Here is a 13734-nt window from a genome sequence, read left to right as displayed (position 1 = left end):
TCCAAATTGGTTGTCCTACTTACCACTGCGAGGGTGGTAATAGTGATTGCCATCATCTTATATCACCACTGCCACTTTGGTAATACTTATTGCCATCATCTTGTACGAGGGTGGTAATAGTGATTGCCATCATCTTATATTACCACTGCCACTTTGGTAATACTTATTGCCATCATCTTGTATTGACCCATCTGTGGGTGCTAAGCACACATGCTCCATAAATCCATATATGTTTGTTTAAAATTTTGTTGCTGCATAATCTATTGTGAAGTAGATATAAACGATACTAAACTATTAATATTAGACCTCTGGTTAAGATTGATTTTTATTTTTTAGATGATTCATGAAGATATTAAGATCATTAAATATACTAACATAATTTTTTTCCTCTAGAAATAACATTTTTGAATTATAAGTCATTCATGAGGTTATCAACTTATGATCATTAAATATACTGATACTGGAACATAACAACTTTTTCCTTAAAAATAACAATTTTGAATTAAGTTTAAAGTTATGAAACTAAATTATTTAACAATTTTCTTTTATAACTTTTTCCTTAAAAATAACAATTTTGAATTAAGTTTAAAGTTATGAAACTAAATTATTTAACAATTCTCTTAACTAAAAGAAGAAATAGTTTTTTAATGGCCATAAAGAACCGAATCCTATGGATAGTGGGGTCCATGTGTTATGATTAATTAAAAAAATAATTTTATAAAATTACAATAATTTTGAACTCTTCTCATCCTTATAGATAATAATCAAATCGACAATGAAATGAATTGTTTCACTGTATGAATTTTCAAAGTCTACGAAAAGATGCTGCAAAATCATTTGAGAAGGATAGGATCATTATACACGCAACCTGTGAGATGATACCGTTTGTGTTTATGCTTCTCATTAGCATTAAACACCGACTATTTGCTTAATCTTCTAAGGTCCAATAAGGGATTGCATCTCGATTTATTATTCGTCTATTCGTATACAATTTTATATTTTCATTTTTTTTAATATGATTTAAGGCTTCAGTTGATATTAGATAAAACATTTTTATTTAAAATTATTAATTATTTTTTTCATAAAAAACAAATACTAAATATACCAATACTAAACAACAATTATACCTATTATAATTATTAAATATATAAATAAATTTAATATCCTTAAATATCGGTAAACTTTTAAATTTCGAACAATTTCTATAACATTTATATTATAAATTAGGTAGAGTTTACAAACATATATAAATCAATTTAATATCTTTAAATATTTGGTTTAAGGGAGATTTTTTGGACTCCTCTATCAAGGTAAGGGGTAGCCGTTGGACGCTCTGTTCAAGCTATTTAACATGCAAAGTTGGATCTGATTCTTCAACTTGCACTAATTGGTTCGAAACGGGTCAACCAATAATAAATCTTGTGATTTACGCCAAAAAATCTCTCATAAACCTGATATAGATCACAGAAACCTCAATTCAACCATCCTTAAATATTTGTAAACATTTAAATTTCAACAAATTCCAACGCACTTATATCATAAATTATGCAGAGTTTACAAATAAAATTGCTAACAAATATCCTAACAGATTAAGGACAAGTTTTATTTAAAAAACAAAAATAGATAAAATCCTTTAAAGCGTAAAACAGTTAGAATACGGCTTATATTTCGCGTCAGCCATGATGTCATTGGTGGGGTTGGCACTACGTAGGATATCTGCTTCGTCTATAAAACTATAGAGCCCCGCCGCGCTGAAGCAGAAGCAGAAGCCTCCTTCAGCTATGACCACTAGTGATGAGCAGCCGGAGGAGAAGAGAACGCGGATGCCTTTGGGAGGCAGGGCGGCCATTGTTATAGGTGCCTCTGGGGGTCTCGGCAGGGAGATCGCCCTACATTTGGCGGAGAAGGGAGCCAGAGTGGTCGTCCATTACTCCTCCACTCAACGCTCCGCAGAGGAAGTCGCTTCCATAATCAATAATAATTCCTCGGATGGTGTGAGGGCCATTGCCTGCAAAGCCGATGTCGCCGAGCCCTCGCAAGTGGCCCAGCTATTCGACATGGCCGAGCAAACGTTTGGGCCGCTCCACATCGTGGTAAACAGCGCGGGATTCCTGGACCCCAAGTATCTATCACTTGCAGAGACCTCCGATGAAGATTGGGACCGAACATTCAACATCAACTGCAAGGGGGCGTTTCTGTGCAGCAGAGAAGCCGCCAACAGGGTCGTCCGCGGGGGCGGCGGTCGCATCATCAACATTAGCAGCTCTATTGTGGGACTGGCGAGACCAGGGTTCGGCGCCTACGCGGCCAGCAAGGCGGCGGTGGAAGTGATGACGAGAATCCTGGCGCAGGAATTGAGGGGCACCCAGATTACTGCAAATTGTGTGGCGCCAGGCCCTGTTGCCACCGATATGTTCTTTGCCGGCAAGAGCGAGGCGGCGATCGAGGTGGGGATCAAATCCAGTCCGTTTGAGCGGTTGGGGAAGGTGGAAGATGTGGCTCCGCTGGTTGCGTTCTTGGCAAGCGATGAAGGAGAATGGGTTAATGCTCAGGTCGTTCGGGTCAATGGAGGCCAGGTTTGAAGCATAAAATTGGATGATTCCTAATCCCCAATTTTTTTCCTGGGATGATTTCTAATAGTGCTCACTTTTTTTTTTTGTTTTCTGAGCTCTCACTTCGGTTTTAATGGATTGTGTTCACTCCTGTGTTTGAAGAAGTCACTTGGGGTTTTGTCCATAATAGATCTGAAAATATTCCTAATATGTGACTAGGCTGTAAGAAAGTTCCAGTTAACTTTAGGTTCTCTTTGGTGATTTATTCATTGTGTACTGGACTGGATGTTGGTGTGAGTTATTAATGTGAGAACATATCATTCAGAGTATTTTTAAATTTTTTCTATAAAATTTTAAATATAAATTTTGATTGTTATAGTAGACCACAGTTAGTAAATTTGAATTTGAATTTGATATGATTCTGGAAAAAAATTGTTTTTTAAAATTCAACAAGGAATTATTAACATGGTTTTATTTTTCTTTTCAATTTTAAAAAAAATTTAAACTGAATGATGATTATGTTAAAAATTTCAAAGAAAATTCATTAAATTTTACTTACTTATTATCAACATTCACCTTGTATGTTGGTATAAGATGATCCAAAGAAAATTCATGAAATCTTAAATTCATGAAATCAATTTCCCAGCTATGTTCCTTGCAATTGTTTCTGCTCATAATGCATACTTTCTCCCAGCTGGAAGATGAAGCTCCCAAAAGGGGTCTTGACTTATCTAGGCAATCTATTTGGTATGGTTTGTTTATCTCATGTATACCGTACATATATATCTTTTCTTCTTCTGTCACCTTTTGTCATATAGGCTTTCAGATACAAATCCTTGGCACTGTTTTTCTACAGATTGCTTAGTAAAGGAATATCTCTCATTTCAGTGTATAATCAAGCTTTTTTCTTACTGAAAAAAAAGGATACTTTTGTTTACTTATCTCCAACATTGGCCTTGCATGTTTATATAAGATAATCCAAAAATAATGAAGGACAAAATGCATCAAATTTATTAGTATTGCAAAGTGAAAACATGTAAGTAAAATTTAATATAATAAAGAACAAAATCTCAAATCTGAAATTCAACATAAATGAGATATTAATATTAAAAGTAGATTTAAAGTGATCTCCATATATTGCAAAATTTATTTCTCAATCATTATTTTTAATGGATCCAAATTTATTTAAGAACAAGCGTGTGTTATTATCTTTTGTGGGGATAACAGAAAATAAACCCCTCTAATTGAATTCCACAACATTAATCTTCTATTTTGCAATGACCATAATAGCTATGGTAATTTCTGTCTTCCAACAAAAATAAAAAAAATACTTTTATATAAAACTTATCTTTCTCTACCATATTTTAATAAAAAGTTAAAACTTTTAATAAAATATTTATTATTATGTAACTACAAATTTTTAATCTAAAATTTATATATATTTTTAGTATAAAAACTATTATTTTTTATTTTTTTATTATAAAAAACTTACTATTATTTATTATTTTTTATAAGAAACTTACCATTATTTACCATTTTTTATAAGAAATTTATCATTATTTACCCTTTTTATAAGAAATTTATCATTATTTAACTGTAATTTTTAATATAATAATTTTTTTTTTTTTAATTTATTTTCATTCTTTTTAATGCAAAATTTATTAACAACCATGCATATCGTATCAAGATAGATAAACGTATTTTCCCACTAGTCGGATTAGAATTTTTTTGCCCAATACCAAGGAACTTGGTAACTATGCCATAGATCACGGATGAATAAATTAAATTAAATTTATTTTTATAGATTTTTCAAATATAGATCTTAATCACACAGTTGTTTTTATTTAAAAATTATTATAAACTTTATAAAATTGCAAAATTTTCATTACTAAACCGACTAAATTTTCAGAGCTCAATCACTAGTCCATTATACGTTAATCTTGTAAGCCTTAATAAGAGTGAGATGTGTTATTGGTTGATGATTTAGAGGGTGAGTTATTAATGTGATGTTCCTTCAATAGATCACTGATGAATAAATATAATTTATTTTTATAGATTTTAATCATAAAGTTGTTTTTGATTTAAAAAATTATTTATAATATTAAATTTTATAAAATTGCAAAGATTTCATTACTAATTCGACTAACTTTTCAGAGTTCAATTACTAAACTGATTAACTTTGGGATATGTTATTAGTTGGTTTAGAGAATGTCATCTATATGTAATTTGTTTTTAGTTTATGTAATGGGTTGATATTAGAATTCTTGAATATGGAATGAAAAAACATGTTTGTTGTTTTTATTGGGTTGATATCAAAATTTTTGAATATACAATTGAAAAAACAATGTTTGATGTTTTTATTGGTTGGTTCAAAGAGTGAATCAATTTGTTCTTCCTATATGCATTGGAATATATTTTGATATGTTATCATTCTTAAATGTACATTAAAAGAACAAGGCCTAGATGTGTTATTAATCTATTGTTATTTTTGAATATGAATTAATAAGAAATAAGAATTAGATATGTTATTTTTTTTTTAAAGGTTAAATTATTAATAAATAGTTACTTTAATAATACATTATTAAATTTTAGTAATTTTGGCTAGTTACAATTTAATATATTTATAATTTTTCAATGTGTAATGAAATATCAAGATTTAGATGTGAGTAGTCACAATGTAATATGTATTAAGTTAAATTTTAATATTATAAATTTTAAATAAATAGTAGAAGAGTAAAATTTGAATATACTTAATAATAAATTTAAGTGTGTTTATTAATTGGTTTAGAAATGAATATTCTTAAATATATAATGAAAGATTAAAATTTGAATATGTTTATTAGTCAATTTGAATCTCATCTCTTGATGAAAAATTTGAGCTCTGCAAAGCCTTAGTCGTCTCAAATCCCTAGCTACTAAATCACTGATTTCCTCTCCATCATTCTTCCCATGGAAACAACTAGTGAAGGGAGTGGTTCCTCTTCCTACAATCAAGTTGTCGTTGGATTGAATTAATCAAGGAAAACATCTAGTAATCAACCTCCAAATGATGAATAAAATCTTAATGGCAACAAAAAAGACCCTAGTAGTTGTCTCCTCCTTAGGGAAGATGCCAACCCGATAGCTACCTCCCAAAGGCAATTGTGGATCCAAAATTTGAAGTTAGCTCTAAACATATTGGAGGCTATATTCAGTTCATGAAAGATCACACCCTCATTAGTAAGTTTTTAGGCATCTGACTGACTAAAAAATCCCTAACCCAATGGATCCAACTTAAATGGAAGCCGCAAGGGAAAACCAAGTTTGATTTAGGTGTAGAAGGCTTCTTTACAATAATTTTTGCAAATTTGGTAGACAAAAATTGGGTGCTCAAAAGTGGCCCCTACTTTTTTAATTCCGCCAAGCACTACCTCTGTTTTTGGACAAAGAGTTTTGTATCAGATTGAGAAGATTTCATAGCTGCTCCATATGGATACACATGTATTATTTGCCACGAAACTTTTGGGATGAACAAACTTTGGTTGGCATTGGGAATACCCTTGGGAACTATGTCAAATCCTCTGAGGCAACCAAACAAGCAAGATACATCTCCTATATGAGAATCTATGTGTGGATGAACATTTATGAGCAATTTCCAAGGTCAATGAAGCTATATTACCAAGATGAACTTTCAATGGACTTTGGTGACAAACTCTTGATTATGAGCACATTCCTTTATGGTGCCGACGTTGCCACGAGTATGGCCATTTGTATTGAAACTCCCCCTTTCTACCCTCCACTACAAATGCAACAACTTCTAAGGTGCAAATGAAAATGGATTCACTAGAGTTGGAGATAAATGCTCCAACCCTAAGTAGAACCATAAAAAAAAACCCCGACTTCATATGACAAAGCAGACCATTCCTCCCAAAACCCTTTCACACCCCTTTCCTCCTCGACTTCCATCGACCTCCCACTTGTTGTCCCGTCGCTTGAAGTGGATATGCAAGAATCTAACCAGTTTTCTAACACCTCTGCGATCTAGACCCCCCTAGAAGTTGATTTGCTGATTTCATAACCCCTTAACTCTAATTTGCAGACTCCCCCTTGGATGTCCTCAAAATGGCCCTGAAACTTAAATAGATGAGATGGAGCTTGACGCCTTTGACCTTCCAAATTTGGTGAAGGTCTAGAAGGGAAAAGACCCATTTACCCTTCGTAAGCATCAAGTGAAGCATTGGGACGAGCCTACTTCATGCTTTGCCAGGAAGGGGTTAAAACCTCAACAAGTTCCTATAACTTGATCTTACTTAGGGTTCAAGCCCAAAACATGAAAGAATCCTCAAAGCTACACTGGGAAGAAAAGAAAAGGGGGCATAAAACAAATGAGCAACATCTAAGGGAAATACTAGGTATGTTGGTAAATTGATGACATATCAGAATGATCTTAGATGTGTTTTCCACAACAAACATACCCTTGAAATGAAGATCATCTATTGGAATATACAAGGCCTCAACTTCAAAGGGAAGAAGAGGCTCCTTAAAGATAAATGGTAGTTAGAACAATCAAATATACTGATGATACATGAAACCAAGTCAACTGGTGAAGCTCTTAATAAAATGTTTAGCAGATGGGGAAAGATTGTTGCATGAAAACAATAGATCCCTAGGGACATTATGGCAGTGTAACCATCATATGGAAAAACCAAGAGGTTTAAATCATAAACATGTTTGTTGCTAATCGTATTCTTACAATTTAGTTCCAGTTGATAAGAGTTAGAGAAGCATGCTTTCTCTCAAATGTTTATATGGGCTTGCTCATGTGTAGGACAAGGTGAGCTTCCTTCAATCAATTTCTCACATGCATCAACTCCTAACTCCGTTGCCTTGGATTTTGAGCGAAGATTTTAATTGCATTAAGTCATTGAAGGAAAAAAAAAGCAGATTTGGCAACTTGATGCCGATTCTATCCAATTCTAGAAGCTTCTAACCACATTGTCTTTGATAGAATTAGAATATGTCAATGGTACATTCCCCTGGAACAATCGCAGGGGAGGAGAGAAATAATTTTCCTCCAAGCTTTATTGCTTCATCATCTCAAAATCCTTTCTAAATTGGGATAATTTTATGGAGGCATTTATTCTCCCAAAATCATGGATCGAACCATAGGACCATCTGTCTCAGCATAGATATACAATCAAGACCTCACAACCTGTCATTCCATTTTGAAAAAAATTGGCTTCAACATGCTGACTTTCAAGAAAACATCAATAATGGTGGGAGGAGAAGCAAGACTTGGAAGGAGCTTACATGTTCAGGATGTAGCAAAAATTAAAACACATCAAATGGGAATTGAAAGGTTGGAATAAGTCTAAATTCGACAACATCCTAGAAGAGAAATCCAAGCTCGAGTAAAAAATGGCATCCATTCAATAGGAAGCTATCTCAAATCGCATATATGATGCCCTCATTGTAGAAGAGGATACTACCCTCACTTAGCTTAAAGAGCATCGGAAACAAGAGGAACTCTTATGGAAACAAATGTCTAGAGTTCGCTGGCTAAAGGAGGGAAAAAGAAATACCAATTTATTTCACAAATCTATGCTGCAACATCATCACCATAATAGAATTGCCTCCATCAAGAACCTTGCTAGTGAAAATGTACATATTTTTTAGGACGTCACTCAAGAACTCACCCAAGACTTCCAAGAAGTTCTAGCACCGCTTAATATTCATAGGATAAAAGAAATACATAACATCACAACTCATATGCCAAGATTAGTTATTGCTGAACAAAATGTTTCCCTACTTCGAGAAATAAAAATGGAGGAGGTTGACGCTCTCTTCAAAAGTATGCCACACAATAAATCATTTTACCCTGATGGATTCACCATTGAATTCTTCCAAGCATGCTGGGAAATAGTAGGTGAAGAAGTATCGCTTGCTGTGGAAGAATCTTGAAAATCTTGATCCATCTTAAAAGCCCTCAATGCCACATTCCTCACCTTGGTTCTAAAATAGAGCAATGCGGAGGAACCAAGTGGCTTCAACCCTATCACTCATTGCAATGTTATTTATAAATATTATCACAAAAATTATTGCTAATAGGTTGAAGACTCTCCTCCCAAATCTTATATCTCTTGAACAAATAGGGTTTGTGGAGGGGTGAAAAATCCTCGCTGAGATCATGGTAGCTCACAAAGTCATCCATTCATTAAAGCTGTAATGGAAACTAGGGGTGCTCCTAAAGCTTGATCTCTTGAAGGCTTTCGATAAGCTCAATTGGAGTTATTTGCTCCAAATTCTTCGGGCCTTTGGCTTCTCCCCTAAATGGACAATGTGGATCGAAAATCTCCTTTCATCTGTCTCTTTTCGGTCTTTGTAAATGGCTCACCTTTAGAGAAATTCAGACCTACTCGAAGAATTAGACAGGGTGTTCCATTATCACCATTCTTGTTCAATTTAACAATGGAAGGCCTGGCGAGATCCCTTAAAGCAACAATATGCGAGAGCCAACTCAAATGACTCCTACCATTTAGCGATGACTTACTACTCACCCATCAACAGTTCGTAGATGACACAATGGGCATGGGAACAACCACTGTCTCAGAAGCACGTGCTTTTCTTTGTGTGTTGGAGACTTTCTATCTTGCATCAGGCATGGAAGTCAATAATTCTAAATCCTTAATTTTTTTCTTTAAAATGCCTGTGCCTGTTTAACGACATATTTCCAATCTTATGGACTTCCAACACAATAATCTCCCATCAAAATATCTCATTGCTCCATTGGTCAACAACTCCTTGAGATGACAGGTATGGGAAGATCTTCTATCAAAGATTCACAACAAGCTAGTAAGATGGGATTTCAGATCTCAGAACATTGTAGGAAGAGCGGTTCTACTAAAATTATTCCTTTAAGCTCTTCCATATACATGTGCTCCACACTCATGGCATCTTCCTCGATCTTATAGGAACTCAAGGGAATCCAACACAAATTTCTTTGTGGAGGCCCTAATATAGAGAAAAATGGGATCTGGTTTCTTGGGATAAATTTTGCAAACCCCAAATTAAAGGAGGTCTTAGACTCTGAGACCCCACAACCATGGCTATAATCCTTGGAGCGAAAATATGGTGGAAATGGATTCAGGCAGAGCAAACCTTTGTAAACAAATATGGAACATCAAATATGCCCCCCAAACTCCAATTCAAGATCTAATCAGGCTGAATCCCTAAATAACTGGGTCATCCATTTGGATTTTGGCTAAAAATGAGTATCCTTAATCCAACAACATTGCTTTTGGGAAATAAAGGACAGGAATTCCTCACTGTTTTGGGGTGAGTCTTGGCAATAGCTCCCTAAACTGAGTGACAATCTGCAAATTCAAGATATGATAGACAAATTGAAAGCCCGGGATATAATAAGGTTGTACATTACTGGTCCAATGATGCTACATCTTCCCAATTGGGGCAATGGCAATCCCCATATTTATGGCATCCTCAACTAGAGGAAACTCATTGGCAGTGGTTTTGGAATTCTCTCCAACACAGAAAAATCTCCATTTCCATTCAACCAGACAAACTCAGATGGGGTTACCCTTCAAAAGGCTCATTCTCTATCTAGGAAGGTTATCATTTAGCAGTAGGGTATCATTCATTAGTAGTGGAGGAATTCTGGATAAAGATCTAGAAGCAACAGTCATGGCCAAAATTAGCCTTTTTCCTCTAGATGCTCTTCCAAAATAAATCATTGACCTGGGATAATCTTGTCAAACAGAACCATGAAGATCCATCTCACTGCCCTTTATGTCTTCATTACTCAGAGGACATGGGGCACTTGTTCTAAATTTGCTCTTATACTCTCGGGCTATTGGACCATCTCAACCAAATTCTCTCATGCTCTGACAAAGAACCCCTTAGTATCCTGAATACCACTGCTAACTAGCATAAATGAGTCTTTTCCTATTCCATCCTAAATTGAATATGGACTCTCACCCTAGTCTCCTTCTTTGGGATGTCTTGAAATAAAGGAATCACAAAATATTTAAAAACTCCTTTGTGTCTGAAAAATTTCTTTGGAATATCATCTAGGTTCATTAGGGGAATTTTGAGGTCTAAAATGAGCCTCTTGAGGAAAATAACAAAATAATAGGAAAAATAATAAAATAAAGGTTATGATTTTTTAAAAGAAAAGAAATAAAACTACTTTTTTTTAATTGTATTTATGTTACTTACCTCCTTGTAGGTTTACTCAAATTTCAAATGTGTACATTTGTTGGATATGGAATTCAATTCTACATCCAATGCATACTTTTGAGTAGATACACACTGAGAAAAAATCAAAATACATGAAAAGTGAGTTGCAAACACATTTTTTCATGTATTTTGAATTTTTATTGATGTGTATCTACTAAAAAAGATGTAGATTGGGTATTCAATGAATGTGAAATCTAATTCTCCATCCAACGATTATATATGTTTTAAATTTGAGTAAACCTACAAGGAGATAATTCATAAATAAGACTAAAAAATTAGTTTTCTTCTTTTCCCTTCAAAAATATTCTCCCTTGGGGATAACATTATCATCTTGAATCCTACTGGTTTTTTTAGTACATTTTTCATTTTGAGGCCCATTTTTGACCTCAAAATCCCCCTAATGAACATTAAAGAATCAATTATTGCCTCATCCTAGTCCTCTGCTGACTAGAAATCTCATGACTCTGAAGCTATTATCCTCCAGCTTTTGCATCTTGCTCCATCTTCCTTCTCCCCTCCCTCCCCTTCGTCCCAATAGTCCCCGCCATTGGTCCCCTCCCTCTCCTTCGTCCCAATAGTCCCCACCATTGGTCCCCTCCTCCCTTGGATTTTCTCAAACTCAATTTTGATGGAGCATCAAAAGGTAACTCTAATCTCTCTAGTTTTGGTGGCATCATCAAAGACCATCAAGGATCTCCCCTTCACCTTTATTCTAGTTCCTTGGGAATTGATAACAATAATGCTGCAGAGCTTACAAGGCTTGTTTCAATGTTAGAATTAGCTCAGTCTCTGAGATAAATGAAACTCATTATGGAAGGAGACTCTCAAATTATTATCAACACGTTGTTGCCAAAATATCCACTAGATGGAGATTGGAGTAACTTCTCTTACAAGCCTCCTCTCTCATGGGCCTACTCCCTATCACCATCCATACACGTGTTCGACTCACATGTAACAATGTGGGAGATCTACTGACTGATCATGGATGTATGGATTACAAGGTCACAATCTCTTCTCCTTCAACTCTTCTAATCGAATCCCCTCTTAAAGAAGATTGCAGACATCTGATTGAAAAGGATGGGACTCTTCGAATGACACATCCCGACTCCCGGATGGGGTGACACGTGCATGCAAAGGGGGGAGGGGTTGCCACCACCCCACTTGGTGATCATGTGGGAGGCAGTGGCAACACACACCCAACCGATGTTAATGTTGGCCTGTGTGGCCATTAAGACATTTCTCTTTTTGCAAATGATGAGGCAACGTTCAAGACTAAGTGGGAAGCTCAAGAAGGTGAAGCGTGCGATTCCCATAGTGATTCTGCTTAATTGTCTGAGGCTCGACGATGGGGCTGTAAATGTAGGTCTCCAAGCAGGATGCATCTTGATAAATGGTCCCAAGTTAACTGTGTTGAATTATAGAGGTCTCGGTAGGAAACCTGGACTTGGGCAGTTGCAGCGGCTATTTCTATTCCAGTGCTGACTCTTGGTGCAATTTTTCTCCTTAATTCTATGGATTGCATGTTGTTGCTCCTTCGAGTTCTAAATTCTACCTTTATAGATGTTTCCATATCGATATGGATTTTGGTCGCGTTCCCTTTCCTTGGTTGGCAAAGTATTTGTTTTATGGATTCTTTGGTGGGTTGTGTCACCCTGAGGTGGGGTCTTGGGAAACTCTATGCAAGAGGAAGAATTCGAGCTCACCCTCATTTTGTGAGCATTGCCTCCTCAATGTGTATTTGGGCTTTTCCCTCTTTGGGACATTCCTCCTAGTTCTCAAGCAACTTTCTTGGCTAAACGGTGGTCTATTGGAGCCTTGACGATGGGTTGCATTATTGGGTCCTTCTGTTGGTGCTAGCGTGACTCTATTGGGCCCTTGGGGAATTCTTCCTTTGCAGGTTGCGTTGGGGTATGAGGCTTGGTGGGTGAGTACCTCTAGTGCTTTTGGTTTCATTTTATTTTTTCATGATATATACATAATTTTTTTAAATGACATATATAATATGTACGTAATTTACATTAAAATATTTTACATTACATGTACATCCAAACATTTTATCATGCAAATTAAAATAATTTTTTATTATTCATAATTTTTTAAGTATATGTCAATATTAATTCTTATTAAAATATTTTATTGATAATCCAAATTCACACAGAGCATTTTTTTTACAGAACATTAAAATGTTTTATTTTAGCAATTTTTTTCTTCTTCTATATATAGATATATATGAAGTTGGTATCAACATATATTAGTTAACATAGATATTCAAATGGTTTTAAATCTATAGTTAAAATATTTTTGAAAAGTATAAGTTTTAATTCATTTTTTTTATTACCATTGACGTTATTTTTCTATTTAGAACATAATTTTTATTTTTATTTTAAAAGAGCACACAGAGATAGACAAACAAACCTACACATCTTTTCATACTCAAATATAAAATGAAATTAGCCAACAAATTTACAAATAAATTTTCCATCCTTCTGCTCTCGTTTCATCCTTCTTTCCTCATTGTTCTCCCATTATTTTTTGAAACATTACCATACTAGTTGCTTCTAATACATTTATATTATTTAATATATCTCATCTTAATTCTATTGAAACTAAATACACCACGAAATTATATATTCTTTAATATATCAGTATTAAAATCTTAATTCTATTGAAACTAAATACACCACGAAATTATATATTCTTTAATATATCAGTATTATTTTAATGGGATATCCTTGTATCTGGTTAACCGGCCAGAGCTATTTGATTATCTTAAATTTAAAATAGTTTGGTTGAAATTTGACAGATATATATTTTGTTATTTTAAATGTATAAAAAATTTAATATCATAAAAAAATCTTTTAAATTATTTAAATTGAGTAAAGTTCCCAACTCAAATATAAAATTGTAATGAATACCTCGCGGATTCACGGCAAGGTTGATTTAAAAAAAA

The 13734-nt window shown here is 34.4% G+C and overlaps 1 pseudogene; it reads left to right on the top strand.

Moving 5' to 3' along the window:
- Nucleotides 1-1742: 1742 nt before the first annotated feature.
- On the top strand, nucleotides 1743-2933 carry LOC149183485 (short-chain type dehydrogenase/reductase pseudogene; annotated as a pseudogene).
- Nucleotides 2934-13734: the final 10801 nt, after the last annotated feature.

This window comes from Pinus tabuliformis, chromosome 3_2 (assembly GCF_031772625.1).
Source record: "Pinus tabuliformis cultivar Carrire ecotype Pingquan chromosome 3_2, CPIR1, whole genome shotgun sequence".
Classification (NCBI taxonomy): domain Eukaryota; kingdom Viridiplantae; phylum Streptophyta; class Pinopsida; order Pinales; family Pinaceae; genus Pinus; species Pinus tabuliformis.
This window is presented reverse-complemented; position numbering and strand designations above follow the sequence as displayed.